Source organism: Fukomys damarensis, unplaced genomic scaffold (genome assembly GCF_012274545.1).
Source record: "Fukomys damarensis isolate Sample0158 unplaced genomic scaffold, DMR_v1.0_HiC HiC_scaffold_5, whole genome shotgun sequence".
In the NCBI taxonomy this organism is placed as follows: domain Eukaryota; kingdom Metazoa; phylum Chordata; class Mammalia; order Rodentia; family Bathyergidae; genus Fukomys; species Fukomys damarensis.
Genome location: NW_022900917.1, coordinates 69,730,870 through 69,746,679, shown reverse-complemented (window position 1 = coordinate 69,746,679; position 15,810 = coordinate 69,730,870). Strand labels below are relative to the sequence as shown.

At 41.7% G+C, this 15,810-nt stretch overlaps 1 long non-coding RNA gene across 1 annotated transcript; it reads right to left on the bottom strand.

Annotated features, from left to right (window-relative positions):
- Positions 1 to 1,607: 1,607 nt before the first annotated feature.
- LOC104853306 lies at positions 1,608 to 2,227 on the bottom strand. The gene is made up of 3 exons (XR_777752.1): positions 1,989 to 2,227; positions 1,848 to 1,883; positions 1,608 to 1,766 (listed from the first exon to the last, which is right to left on the bottom strand). It is a non-coding gene; the product is annotated as an uncharacterized LOC104853306 (long non-coding RNA).
- Between the last annotated feature and the right edge of the window lie 13,583 nt (positions 2,228 to 15,810).

The following is a 15,810-nucleotide window of genomic DNA, read 5'->3' as shown; positions in this document are numbered from 1 at the left end:
TGAACACAGCAACTGGACTTTCACTCCTGCCACCCAACACCCCTGCACATGAGTGGGGACACAGTTAAGTTTACTCTATTGCACTGGCCTTGCTCAGCGGGGTTCAGGTCCTTCCCTCCCTTTACCTAACCTCTCCTTCCATTCCTTCCCTACCAAGCCAGTCAGGGAATGTAAAATGGCAACTTGAGAGGATCTTCAGTTCCGGAAAAGAGAAGTATTTGTGGGAAGTGGGTGTGAACCAGAGCCTGTTGGTCACTCCCGGGAGAGCCTGGGAGTCCCTTGGTATTACGGAGCCTGAGGAGAGGTCACCGAGGGGCAGAGTTGAAGAGCAGTTGCTGATTGTTCTCCACTGGGAGACTTGGGGGGTGGGGCACATGGCAGCTCCTTGAGTCTCCTGGGCACCCTGACAGAGGGAAAGGGCCGGTGTGCCTGAGACACTTTTGTGGCCTGCAGAAACGGCCGTATTTCCCCCACCCTTGTAACACCACAGCCCCCAGAAGGCCAGGCTAAGCTCCTACTTCTCTCTCCCCTTCCTCGGCTGTAAGTATCACTGCTTGGTGTTCTTTTGGGGTGGTTTTGTAGTCAAGAGAGGCTCTGCCATTGTTTAAAGTGTTTCAGTTTTCTTTTGTTTTAAACCTGAAAATCTCTCTCTCTCTCTCTCTCTCTCTCTCTCTCTCTCTCTCTCTCTTTCTCTCTTTCTCTCATCTTCTTCTTCTCTAATGCCCAGATCTGGACGAGAGTGGCACTTTCATCCCAACAGGATCACAATTACTAGGGATGAGGAAGGCAGTGCGGATGATCAGGCCTTCCCAGTCTTTGCCCTCTTGGAATACAAATCTGTGATAATGCCTTCTGAGCAGACCTGCAGCTTATGGAGCCCCAGGAATGTCTGCTCAGGGAGAGGGGCACACCCCAGGGTCCTGCTGTGCAGCCTTGAGTCTCCCCTCACTGAATGGGCCACCAGGCTCAGGGCAGCCTGGCCCTCCCGCTCCTGAAGGCAGTGGCTTCCTCAGCCCAACCTGACTGAGCGTGGTAGTGGGCTGGGAGAGGCCTGGACAACTTCCCTGACCCAAGCCTAACACTGAGGAGGAAGTCCCCAGATGCTGGTGAGTGGTCCCTATCCCTGAACAGGGGACGCAGGGCTTCCTTCCCCTGAGCCCTAGCCTCTGGGTTCCCCAGCCCTGCTCAGCTCCTGCCCCGCGGAAGCCCTTCCTCCTCCCAGGAGAAAATTTTGACCCCAGCTCTTCAGACATCCAGGATCCTGGCTGCCCTACTTGCCAGAAAGATGCCCCCCATCCCCTCTCTTAAGGAGAAAGCAATGTCACTTAATTTGCTCAACTCTAACTTTTCCCAAGGGAGGCATGACTGCTTCAGGAGGAACTCAGGCATTTCCTCTCATTTTATTAATAGAAAACGAGGCCTATTAGGAAAGTGGATCCCTAAACTACTTACCAGCTTCACAACTTTTCAGCTCATTTCACAGTTCTCCAGTTGTACCGAACCTTGTTGGCCTCCTGTCTCTCCTGGAGGGGAGAGAAAATTGTGCAGACCCTGACATTAAGATGCCAAGCAAACACAGGAAAGTCAGAGACAGGATATCTGGGGGCTGAGTTTTAGTTGTTGGTCGGTGTGGCTCCACCTGAGGTTGTCTTACAAGAAATTGCTCTGTTTGCTTGCCTTTGAAGAGTTTCCTTTCTGCAGCCCACAGGAGGAGTCAGAGCCCAGTTACTCCAGGCAATTGCCACCGTTCATCCACCTTTCAGAGACTGAAGAGAAGAAAGCAGGATTATGCTCCAACACCAAAGACAGAAGCTCTGTTGTTCTTAGAGGCTGAGCTGCTTATTTACCAGAGTTCTCCTTTACACTTGGTATTTATGTTGCATCTGTAAGAGATTGAGTGTTGTGGCTTAGATCAAATGACCCAAACTCGCATGTGCTTAGAGTTGGCCCTTTGGAAGGCGATTGGACCACCAGGCCATTCAGCTGACCTGCAGTTGGGAAGTGGTCCACACGGGGGCGATCTAGAAGGGCACGTCTTCCTCACAGCTCCTGCCTCCTGTCCCTGCTTCAAGGCCACCGCCACGACAGCAGCTTTCCTTCCCATGCCTTTCCACTCTCACCTTCTGCCCCTGCCAGCCAACCACAGACTGAAAACGTGAACCAAAATAAGCTGTGGGTACTGGGGATTTTGTCTTAGCAATGTGAAAGTGATTCAGACTTTAAGGAACTTGCTAAAAAGCACAAAGTGAGTAATTAACAGAGCAGAGAACTAAGCTGGGTTCCATCTTAATTTCTACACAATAGTGGGTGGGTGCACATCACCATGGCAACAATTATGCTGATGATGTCATGCAAGTAGTTCCGGAAACACAAAGGCGGTTGCTGCTTACTCTTCCTGGTGGTATTAAAGCACACTTCCCAGAGGAAAGACTGTGTGTGTGGCTGGTCATCTAGCTGAGGAATGCGGAGACAAGTCCTGTGCACAGGAGTGGGACAGAAAGCATCAGGTCAGACAACACTGCACATCCGGAGGCCCAGTGTGACCAGGAGAAGTGAAACTGTGCTCTTGGGGTGTGGGGAAAAGTAGGAAAAAGGAAAAAGGAGGAAGTGAGATCGTCATCACCTTAGCCAAGAACACAGCACACATATAGTGTCCAGCAGGACATTTTCAGGGGGAAACTTTTAAATGAAAGGACATGCAAAAATGCCACCACCTGGAGCCTTGTAAGAGCTCTGGTCTTTGATATTCATTTGATACCGATTGTGTGGGTGGTTTCTGTAATTGAGTGGGATCTTTTCTCATCTCTGTAGATTGACAGAAGACCATGATGGTATGCTTTAGAAGGCAAAATCAGGAACTGGAAATTTCTAGCCACAGTCTTGTATTCGTGGCACGTTGGCCATAAGGGGCCAGGCCTGTTCATCACTGCATGATTGGACCTCTGCACTGAGGTGTTCTCCTGCTGCCCAGTGGTGCTGCTGCTGGCTGGTGCCTCCACGACCACCCACCTGCAGCTCTCACACAGCCCCTCACTTCTCTGCAGTGACTCCACTTAGCAGGGACTCATTTCAAACCAGCATTTCATCTGAAGAACGGCAGAATTTACAATGCCTTGGTAAAGAAATGAAAATTTACTTTCCATGCTCTTTTCCATAATATCTTGACCCCAGCCATCCACACCCAGGTCCCTACTTCCAAAACTGGAGAAGTTTGTGGAATGAAAGAGCAGGCCACCTATGGAAGACAGCTGAGAATGAAGCGTTCTTCAAAGTCCTGTTCCAAGGCTTCCTTCGGTTCCTTTCTGTATCCCTTCTGAGATCCACTTCTCCAGATGTGCAGAAAGAAATCCCATCCATTCGTTAGTATCTTAGAAACTAGTTTTCCAAGCATAGTATGGGACTCTGCGTGTAGGCACAGCAGTGCTGACGAGGATCACACAGAGCACCCACTTCCCCAACCCGGACACCTGGGGACCCCACTGCTTGCTACGGAGCCTGTGCTCTCTCTCTGCTCGGCCCCGCACAGTCTCTCAGGCCTGGGCTGGGCTCCTGGAGCAGGGCTTCCTCCCTTTCACATACTGTTCATCCATCATTGCTGTTTCCCCCTTACATTTTGGAATGGAGATAATATAAAATAAGAAATGTACAAAAGGCATGTATACTTCACATCATAATTATGCAGGAACACCTGGGAACTGCCACACAGCTCACGGATTGGATGTGTGCAAGACCCCAGCACACTGTCTCTGTCCTCACTTGTATAAAACCCTCCACTCTCCCTGGACAGAGTCCAGGGTCCTGACCTTTTCAGTAACCTCACCTCCTGCTTTTCCTTTACACAGAGGCACTTCATACACAGCCCCGAATGGGGGAGATGAATTCTGTTCTGAGCTCTGAGTGCATCTAATCATGGGACTTGCATCCTTGCATGTCGGGCTCGACACCCTGGTGTGAAACTCGCTGGTGTGATTACCTGTTTCTGTGATTCAGTCATTTTTATCACTCTGTACAAAGACTATTTCTACTTTCCTGCTGTCCTGCTCACTTTGGCAGCAGCATATTCATCTTCCTAGGCGCTGGAAGATTTGCCCTTGGTTTAGAGTGCTGTTGACCTTTGGTTGATTCTCATGTCACCTTTCCCTGCTGCAGGATAATTTTGTTACGAAAATTCTCAGACATGCACAGATTTGCAAGAATGGCTCCACACCTCCCCCTTCCACTCCCAGTTCCACCAGTTGTCAACTTACTGCCAAACCTAAAGCATTTGTATCCCCAGCTGTCCAAAGAGAGCCCAAAGTTCATATTTTTATTCATAAATATTTAATATTTTCCTCAAGACCTTAAGGACTCTTTAAAAATACAATGTGGATATCAAAATCATATATGTGAAAAAACTAAAATATACTAAAAATGAGCAGATATTCAAAGTTTATTGGTATTTGAACATATTTCTACATTTTTAATTTGTTTCAGCAAAATGAGATGCATAAACTCACTGCCTAAGTGCGGTGAAATTGCATGTATTTCTCTTGGGTAGTTTTCATCTGTAAATTCCTATCCAATTTCATTTCTTCTGTTTGTCTTACTCTCTTTATCTTTCTTCCAATTTTGATCTCTATCTTTTCAGTTTAAAAATTAAATTTATTTTAAAATAATACACAGAACATAAAATTATATGTATTATAATATAATTTTGATGCGTCTATTCATTTTATGCTTAAGTCAAGTTAAACGTATCTATCTCCTAGCATTTGTAATTTCTTTATGGTAGAAACTTTCAAAATCCTTTCTTCTAAATTTTCCAAATGTCTTTATTATCTAGAGCTGCCCTTCTGCACAACAGCAGAATAGAACTTGTTGCAAATATCTCTGTGAACTTAATACCCATGATGCACCTGTCTCCATTCTCATAATGTTCTCTTGTTCATCCATGTCATCACAAACTACAGGGTTGCAGAGCTGCATTATTTTCACAGCTTAATAGTAATCCATTGTGTAATACATACCACATTTCCTTCATCCATTCATCTGTTGATGGGCACTTTGGTTGTTCCCATTTCTTGTTACTGTGAATAAGGTTGTAAGGACCATTATATTTCAGGTGTCTCCTTGACATACTGATTTCATGTCCTTTGTATATACAGCACTAATGAGCCTGCCAACCTTATAATAGTTTGAGTTTTTAATCTTTTGAGGAATCTCCATATTGTTTTCCATAATGGCTGTTTTAGTTTATATTCCCACAAACAGAGTGCAAAGTTTGCAGTTTCTGCAAATCTTTACCAGCATTTGTTACCTCTTTAGGTTTTTGGATAACAGCCATTCTTATTGGAGTGAGATGATATCGCCTTGTGTTTTGGGTTTGTATTTCCCTGGTGATTAGTAACAGTGAGCATTATTTTGTGTACCTGTTAGTCATTTTTATTTATTCTTTTCAGAAATATCTATTTACAGTTACAGCCTGTTGTTAAGTCAGTTTCCTTGGATTTGGGGGGCAATTGAGAGTTTGTAATTCCTTATGCATATTTGGTATCAATCCCTTATCAGATGGATTGCAAATATACTCCCCTGTTCTATGTTTCTTCACTCTGCAGATGGCTTCATGTGCTATTCAGAAGCTTTTTAGTTCAATGTAACTCCATTTGTCTAAATTTACTTTTGTTTTTATGCTTTTGGAGATTTCTGTTGTTTTCTCCTCTCTCTGCTTCCTCCTCCTGCATAGGGAATCACTTTTTAAGTTTTTTTCATTTTCTTCTAAGTATGATAAGGTACGTGTATATATTATGTGTATGTATTCTCTCACCTTTCTTAGGTAAGTGATGGTTTACTACACATTTTTCTGTTCTTGGTGTTGTTGGTTTTTTTTTTTTTTTTCACTTAACAACAAATCATGCCAAAAATATTATACAAATGATAAGGGAGCTTGCAACTTAGTGACTGGCTCTTCTCACTTAGAATATTGTTTTGGAGATTCATCCACATCATTGATTGTATAAATAGGTGCTTTGTTTTTGTTTTTTTGGGGGGGGTCATAAACATACTGTAGTTTCTTAAACCATTCATCTTATGAAGAACATCTGGATTACTCTAGTTTACGGCTCTTATAAATAAAATTTCTGTGCATTCATACACAGGTTTATGTGAATAGAATTATTAATTTCTCCATGAAAAACACCCAGATATATATGTGTTGAGTTGCACTATATTGTGTGTTAATTTTTTTTTTTTTTGTAACAGGGATTGAACTCATGACCTTGTGTTTGTGAGATAGGTGGAGGAACCACTGAGCTAAATTCCAGTCCTAATGTGTGTTACTTTTTAAGGAAACTTTCAAGTTGTTTCTCAGACTGGTTGTTAACAGTTTAGGTTCCCACCAGCAATGCATGAGTAATACAGTGTATCTGCAACATTTCCAGGATTTGGTGTGGTCACAATGTTTTATCTTAGATATCCCACAAGGTGTGTCACCATACTTTGTCCTGGTTAGAACTGACATTTTCTTAGTGGCTAGTCACAATGTGCTTGTCCTCAACCTCTGTACCCTTTTCAATGAAATGTCTCTGTATGTCTATTTAAACTGTTTGATGTTTTCAAATTATTGAGTTTTTAGAATCTTCACAAAACTCCAGTTCATCAGAGCCTTAGAAAATCTTTCCGTGATCACCCGCTACTACCTGTCAGTTGCTGTCAATTGTATCCCTCTGCTCTTTTTCTTCACAGTGGTCCCTCTTGTCAGGAAACACCTTTTAATCTATTTATTCATTTGATATTTTGTGTCTCCACACTTCCCACTCAAACTTAAGTTCTATGCAAACAAATTTTACCCTCTTTTAAAATGTAATATACCTGGCACTCAGACTAATACCCAACACCACCAGAAACTTATTAAATATTTAATGAATAAAAGAAAAAAACCTATCTGCTATTTATTAGTTATTCTTTCTGAGAAAGGCACATACCTCCCCTAATGATGAATGTACCCCGCCCAGCACATGGTCTGCACACAGTGTGTGCTCAAGTACTGCTGGCTCCCCTCTCTTATTTTATTTCTGTACCACATCAAGTGAAAATGTATTTCATTCAAAGCATGCTTCGTAAAGTTACCAAAACAGTGCAATATAGGTTTTCATTTATCTTGTGTAAATACACAGGAGTGGAATTGATGGGTAGCTGCATATTTTTACATTTTCAAAAGATTGCTAAATAATTTTCTAAACTGATGGTGTCATTTTGTATTCCCGTTCATGAAGTGTAAGCTTCTAGTAACTCCAGTCTCATCAGGTTTTGATATTCTCCATCTGTTGAGGGTCAGGTATTCATGTAAATATAAAATATATCATTTTTAAGACTAGCAGTGTTGAATATTTTCCATGTCCTTTCTGTCTAGTCATAAATCTGTTGTGAAATACTGTTTCAAATTTTTATTAGCATGTGTTTTTATTGTTGGTTTGGGGCTTTGTTTTATTATTTTTTGCATAATCCCTTTGTCAAATGTATTTGTCAGTACACTTGAATGTTTGCAGTACTTTGACAGTGATCTTTCATTTTCTTAATTGCATGCTTTGATGAAGATTTTTATTCTTGTGTAGTCTAATTGACCACTTTTTATTTTATATTTAGTATTTTTATGTTGTATCTGACAGGTCTTTACTTTCCATGTGGTGAAGATAATCCCCAGGTTTTTTAGAAGTGTTGTGATTTTAGCTTCTACATTTAGTTTTATGATCTAGCACAAATTAATTTTCCTCTGTGATTTGATGTAGAAGCCCACTTTACCCCCATATTTACATAGTGGTTTATCTAAATTTTTAAAAATAAAAGTATTCATTTTTATATGATATCATAAAAAATAAAATATCCTCAATAAGAGGATGGAAGAATACATTGTGATTCCCAGTGAAATACTAATCAGCAACATAAATGTAATACTGACGCAGGCCACAGCATGGCTAAAGCTCAAAAATGTTACATTGACCAAAAGATCCAAGATATAAGGAAGTATGTTCTGTCTTATATATGCAAAATTTTCTATTATGTGAAATTTTTATTTATGTGAAGTTTCTTCTTAACTTTTTGCCTCCCCTCCCCCAAGACATGGTCTTGCAGTGGAGTTTAGGATGGTCTTAAATTCTCTATGTAGCCTAGGCTGGCCTTGAACTCATGGAGATCTTCCTAATTCAGCTTCCCTAACTTCCCTAATTTTGGGATCACAGGCATACACTGCCATGCCAGGCAATGTGAAATTTCAATTAATATGTGGAATGAAAATTAGTACAGTATTTTCCCATGGAGGAAGTGGGGATTAACTCTTAAGAGAGCATCAGAGATGTTTCTGTGGTGATAGAAATGCTCTTGGTCTTACCTAGGTCATGCAGGTAGGGCATCTCTCAATCTCCCAAAGGTATACAATTAAGATCTGTACATTTCACTGTGTATGCATTTCTTCCTAGAAGTGTGACAGCTGACAGTGACAGAAAGATGATAAACAGACTGACTCACTACATATAAGGCTAATTTTCTCTAATAAAGCAAGTTCATAAGACACATTCATAATGATAAACTTAAGAAATAAAAATAAGAGAGGCCCACCATACCAAGTAAATGAATGTAGATACCAGAAAGTAGCTGTGTGGACCAGAGCAGCAGGGCTGTAGGCAAATCCCAGCCAGGGCTCCACTCCAACCCCAGAGGCTCGGGCATACTGGCCCAGGCTAAAGGCCCACCTAGAAAAGAGCTGCACAGGTGCACAATTTTCAGCCAGAGGCCCACCATACCATCAGCCACAACCCAGGGCCCACCTGGAAAAGAGCTACACAAGCAACAACAGAAGCTCACCAGGACACCATTGATAAGTGTGTGGAGACCCTATCCAGAAACCTGTGCAGACAACAGAAACTGGGATTCCAGCCAAAGGCCCTCTCAGACCAACAGCTACATAGAGGCCCCAGCGACAGGCACACCTAGATACCATTCAAAGTTTGCACAAGCCCATGCCAGAAGACCCTCCCACAGACAACTGGTCAGCTCAGGTGTCCAGAAGGCCACCATTCTGAACCCAGGCATTGGTGAACTGGTGAGCAGCAGAGTAAAGGCTGCTCAGTGACTTGCTAAGAATGGAACACCACTGGGTGAGCAAAAAATCTCCTCAACAAATCCACCTCAGGCTGCATCTGTTGAAATGAGAAGATACATAAATAAGTCTGAAAATGAGATTTCCAGATCACCTAAGACAACCCCAAAGGAAAACGAGATGAAACAATCTGATACTCAACTACCCAGACTCCCTGAACTGACAATGAAAGAGGACCTGGAAAAAATGAAATCAGAAATATTTTCTCAGATAACAGCAGAGGTTTTGCCCATAGTATAAGACATGATTAATAAATCTAGAGGAGACACAGTTAAAAAAAATAGAGGAGCTGACGAACACAATGGAATCCCAACATAGGAAACAACTGGAATCATAAAACAGATGCAAATAGATGTCCAGGAGATTAAAAACTGCATTGAAAGTTTACACAGCAGAATGAGCCAATGTGAAGACAGAATTTCAGATATAGAAGAGGGGATTGCAATTAGTGACCAGGGGAAAAAAATTTTTTAAAATAGTATGGCCATGAGAAATCAATCCAACAGCTGCTAGATAATGCAAAGAAGAAAAACATAAAACTGATCAGAGTCAATGAAGTAACAGGAGAGGGTGCAGATGACATAAAAAAATATTCTTAGAAGTAATGCAGAAAACTTCCTAAACAGTGGAAAAGAACTTGACATACAGATAAGTAAGGCATATAGGACTCCAACTAGCTGTGATTAAAAAAAAAGTCTACACATAGGTACACAATAGTTAAGATTCCAGAAACCCAAAGAAGAACAAAATTCTATAAGCAGTTAGAGAAAAATAAATCACATACAAAGGAAAGTCCATTAGAATTACAGCAGACTTCTCAGCACAAACCCATAAAGCAAGAACAGCATAGAGTGACATATTTCAAGCCCTAAAGGAAAACAACCTCCAGCCCAGATTGATATGCCCTGCAAAAGTATCTTTCAAAATTGATATAAAAATTAGATACTTTCATGACAAAGAGCACCTAAAGAACTTCATGACTACCAAACCAGCACTCCAAAAAATTTTAAGCAATATGCTAGGAAAAGACAATGAGAACCAGGCATGGTGGCACATGCCAGTAATTCCAGCACTTGGGAGGCTGAGGCAGGAGGATCACTGCAAGTTCAAAACTATCCTGGGATACATTGTGAGTTCCAGGTCAGTCTCAACTACATAGTGAGACCCTGTATTAAAAAAACAAAAGAAAAACAGAAAGAAAGAAAGAAAGAAAGAAAGAAAGAAAGAAAGAAAGAAAGAAAGGGAAAAGAAAATACAATGAGGATCACAACCCCAGGAAGCCGAACAGAATGAATCCATCAGGCAAGAATGAAACTATACACAAGCAGGGAGAATCCAATAAAAACAAAACAACATGACAAGGATAAGTCAATACATATCAGTTATAACCATTAATATTAATAGTCTCAATTCACCAATCAAAAGAAATAAATGTAGAATGTATCAAGAAGCAGAATCCAACAATATATTTCATACAAGAAACACATTTCATTCAAAAAGAAATTCATATACAAATTAAAAGGATGGAAAACAATATTCAATGTGACAGAAATTTTAAAAAAGCAGGAGTAGCTATCGTCTTTGCAGATCAGTGGATTTCAAACCAACACTGATTAAGAGAGACAAAGAAAGACACTACATCCTTGTAAAGGGAACTACCTTCCCTTCAAGAAGAACAAATGACAGTCATCAATATCTGTGCACCAAACACTAGTGCACCCAACTATATAAAACAAATACTAATGGACATGAAAAATCATATAAGCATTAATACAATAGTAGAGGGGGACCTCAATACCCCACTGTCACAAGAGGATAGGTGAACTAGCCAAAAAAAAACCCCACAAAATACTAGAACTCATCAAACTCTTGAAGAAATGAATTTAACAGATATTTACAGAGTGCTCCACACCACAAAATCAGACTACATATTTGTGAGAGACTGCTTGGGCCTGCATAAGATGGCTGCCCTCAACCTTAGCCTTTGCCTCGGTGGAAAAATCCCACTAGACTACATACCTGACCTTTGGCAGGTCTAGCCCCTGGGCAAACAGGAAATCTTACAGAAAGAATAGCCCTTTGTGCTAACCACAGGGTCACGGGATCTGGAGCAGGAAGCAGGTGGTATTTCCTTGTCCTACTTGCCCCTAGGGATTGTGAAGTTAAAGATTGCATAGGGTTAATTGCTGATGTACGCCTTCCCACTTACCCCTCCCCACATTTGGTAAAATACTGATTGCTGTATGGTTAAATGCTTGAATGACTCATGTGATTGGTAGAGGATTTGCTTGAACTGTCCAATAAGCTTGCTGAACCTTCCCCCTGGGATAACAGTATATAATCGTTTTGCTGAGCCAATAAAGCGCCTTTGATCAGAAACCAGACTTGGGCCGTGTACTCTAACTTCTTAAAGATTTCCTTCACAGACATTCAAGATCGGATCGGCCTCTGATGACCCACGAATAAGAGGCGGCTCTCACCTCCTATTCCCCGCGGGACGGGGTCCCCCCAGAGAGCCGCAACTGGCGCCCAACGTGGTTTACAGAGGTTACCGACTCCCGATCGGACGGCAGAGAGACGACGAGTCCGGAGCCCGCCCGTCAGACACCAGGTAAGCCCCATCCGGGTGGTGCAGGGTTGGGGTTAGTCAAATCTTAGCTAAGGCACAGCCGCCGTCCCAAAGTTCCCCGAGAATAGGGGGAACGCAGTTAGTGAAGGAGCTAAATTTATCTCTGATATAAAAAAGCAGTTGAAAAACCGTAATATTGAAGTTAGAAAGAAAGATCTCTTGCAATTTCTGCTGTTTGTACACGAAGTATGTCCCTGGTTCGTTATCACCTGCCCCAAAATTGTGCCTTCTACATGGGACCAGATTGGTCGCGAGCTCGCTGACTACTTTGATCAGCACGGCAGCACCTCTCTCAAAGATCATCCAGGGCCCCGAGGCTGAGCGTGCCCTCGGTGATGCCGCCACTGTGGCAGACAACGCCCTCATTAGACAATTAGCCTTTGAAAATGCTAATGAGACCTGCAGAGCTATTCTAAAACACAACTCCAAAGCCAAAACTCTGCACGACATGATTAATCTCTGCCCAGAGGCGGATCCTTTTATGCACAAGATCACTAAGGCCCTTGTCACCTTCCAAGGCCAAAACAGGGGTAAAACATGCTTTCAATGCGGCCAGCCCGGCCATTTTGCCTCCCGCTGTGGAAAGTATTACCTCAGGGCATGGCCAATAGCCCTACCTTATGTCAATATTTCGTAGCTAAAGTTTGTTTAATAGTAAATGAGACAGAAAAATATTAGAAAAGCTATAAGTAAGAGTTGTACTTTTAACATGAAAGGTTTTTGTATGTTCCTCTTGTCTTTACCTAAGAATGTAGAGAATGTTTATGGAAATGATTTATAAAATGTTTGCTTGTTGGTTTCAAGTTTGTTATAAAAGGTTTACATTTATAGTCAAGAAGAGTATTCGTTCCTTTAACCCTAATTCTACAAGAGATCTCTGTTAATTTTGATCTGCAAAAATTTTGACTAGTCATAACAAAAAGATTTTATAATTCATTTGGCCAAAACCATCTGAGTGCACTCATTAAAATTGTCTTATATGTTTGTCTGTCTTAAATGTTCAAAGATGTTTGTATGTTCTTGATCAGAATGACGTCAAATACAAATAGATTGTTGATTTCTACAACCTGGCTTTATAGGATCAAATAAAAAACTTAAAAGATAATTAAATATAACCTTTAAGTTTGGATATGCTCCTGTTGGTAAATAAAGAAGCAGCTGCTCAGAAAATTTATTCTGATCTTTGTTCACTAATGGGAGCCACCAAAATAATTTTCATAGCCCTATAAAAAAGATATGTCTTGTTTAATATTTAAAAAAAAAGGGGGGGGGAGATCCTGTTAATACAAAGCTACATTACAGTACATAAGATTTCATATAAGTATTATTATTGCTACTTTTCTGGTATACAAAATGTATTCATATTGTTTGACCATGCAGGTTTTCCAACATATTGTTTATGACAATAACCTTTTGGTCTAGGTGTTCTCCCTTTTCTTCTATTCCACCTAATTATGGTTACAGATATGTTTATAGACCTATCACTATCCTTGAGCAGCTTGAAGCTGGGTTTCCACTGAGGAGACTGGATTGGGACCCCAACACTGAAGCAGCAGAGAAAACTCCAGGATGTGTCTCAGTGCACAAGTGGAAATTTCATTCCAAAAAGCAAAAAGGTTTTCCTTCTTTATCCAGAATGAGGATTTAATGGGACTGGTGATTTAATGAGACATCTCAAAAGTTTTTGGACTGGTCACTTCTAAATTCCACAAACTTAAGCTTATCTGCAGGACTTTGGTAAACAGATTCAGGTTTTCCTCAAACCAACATTTGGAAACCTGCTGCATTGGGAAAAATACATTTATGGTCAGATGTCAAAGTTACTAGCCTTAGTTTCAATATTGTTGGCATAGAGGCCTCTAATATAATGTCTTGTGTTAATGCTCATAGAGATTGTTTATGAAACTAATAATATTGATTGTCAATTGACCAATTGTATATTCTCAGAAATGGTGACTTCCTTTCTTTCTGTGATGGGTTTGAGACAACCTCTCTTTGTAATGATGCCTGTAAAACTTAATGAGTCCTGGTATGAAGATCAAGGTTTACAAATATTGGTAGAGGTAGAGAAAGCTATATGTCGAGCCTTCACAACCCATGGTATAACCCCTGCAGAGGCTGGGTTTATGGGATTACGGGTGTCGACCTGGAGCTCACTGTAATCCAGACTAGTTTTATGGGATTATGGGCGTGCACCACCACGCCCGGCAAACAATACCACTGGACTCGTCAGGTTGAGTGGGGCCTTCGCCTTTACATCAGCGGCCGTGATCCGGGTCTCACCTTTTCCATCAGGCTTTTGAAAGAACCACCTCAGTTCAAACCCATTGCCATTGGCCCCAACCCCCTTCTTTAAGAATGTTGCTTTTTTAAAGATAAACTGGGCCTGGTGGATGATAGCATTAGAAGGGTTGAGGAAAGCCTCGAACAAAGGCAGAGGCAACGGGAAAAGGACGAATCTTGGTATCAAAATTGGTTTTCTACCTCCCCCTGGCTGTCCACCCTGTTACCCAGCCTTTTAGGACCCTTTATTGGCTTTATGCTGTTGATTTCCTTTGGCCCATGGGCATTCCGCCGCCTCACGAGTTTTGTTAAGAACCAGGTTGATGAGGCCACCAAACACTCCATACAAGTGCACTACCAGCAGCTCTCCTCTCAGGACCCTGAAAATAGCCAGCCCGCTGGTGACCATGGGTTCCAACCCCTAAGCTTTGTAGAATTTGAACAGATGGCTGAACGCCGTCGTTCGCTCTGCTCCAGGCTGTGGAGGTGTCTCCGACGGGATTAGCTTGATGCCGGTACCTGGGGGCAGCGTGACTCGCTGGAACACCTATGCATCACGTCCAGGTCCGGAGGCACATCAAGTAGCCTAAGACATGAGCCCTCCACCCTAATCTTGCTTAATTTTATACAGAGAAGGGGGAACTGTGAGAGACTGCTTGGGCCTGCATAAGATGGCTGCCCTCAACCTTAGCCTTTGCCTCGGTGGAAAAATCCCACTAGACTACATACCTGACCTTTGGCAGGTCTAGCCCCTGGGCAAACAGGAAATCTTACAGAAAGAATAGCCCTTTGTGCTAACCACAGGGTCACGGGATCTGGAGCAGGAAGCAGGTGGTATTTCCTTGTCCTACTTGCCCCTAGGGATTGTGAAGTTAAAGATTGCATAGGGTTAATTGCTGATGTACGCCTTCCCACTTACCCCTCCCCACATTTGGTAAAATACTGATTGCTGTATGGTTAAATGCTTGAATGACTCATGTGATTGGTAGAGGATTTGCTTGAACTGTCCAATAAGCTTGCTGAACCTTCCCCCTGGGATAACAGTATATAATCGTTTTGCTGAGCCAATAAAGCGCCTTTGATCAGAAACCAGACTTGGGCCGTGTACTCTAACTTCTTAAAGATTTCCTTCACAGACATTCAAGATCGGATCGGCCTCTGATGACCCACGAATAAGAGGCGGCTCTCATCTCCTATTCCCCGCTGGACGGGGTCCCCCCAGAGAGCCGCACATATTCTCTTCAGCTGCACATGGGTTGTTCTCCAAAATAGACAACAGACTCACTCATAGAACATGTTGAAGTAATTACAAAGAAATTGAGGTGATCCCTGTATATTATCAGGCCACAGTGCACTGAAAGTGAAGATGAACAGAAAAAAAAAAAATTTCAAGAATTTCATAAACACATGGAAATTGAACAACACACTTCTGAATAACCAATGGGTTACAGAGAAAATTAAAAAAGAAATCAGACAGTTTCTACAATTAAATGATAATGACAGTACAACATATTGGAATCTAGGGGACACAATGAAAACAATCTTATTAGGGAAATTCATAGCAGTGAATACTCATATTAGAAAAACAGAATGAGCTTGATTACACAACCTGATGGTGAACCTCAAGCTTCTAGAAAGAGAAGATCAGTCAAACCCAAAGCTTGTACAAGGGAGGAAATTATAAAGATTCGGACAGAAATCAATGCAATGGAGACTAAGTGAACAATACACACACACACACACACACACAAAAAAAAAAAAAAAAAAA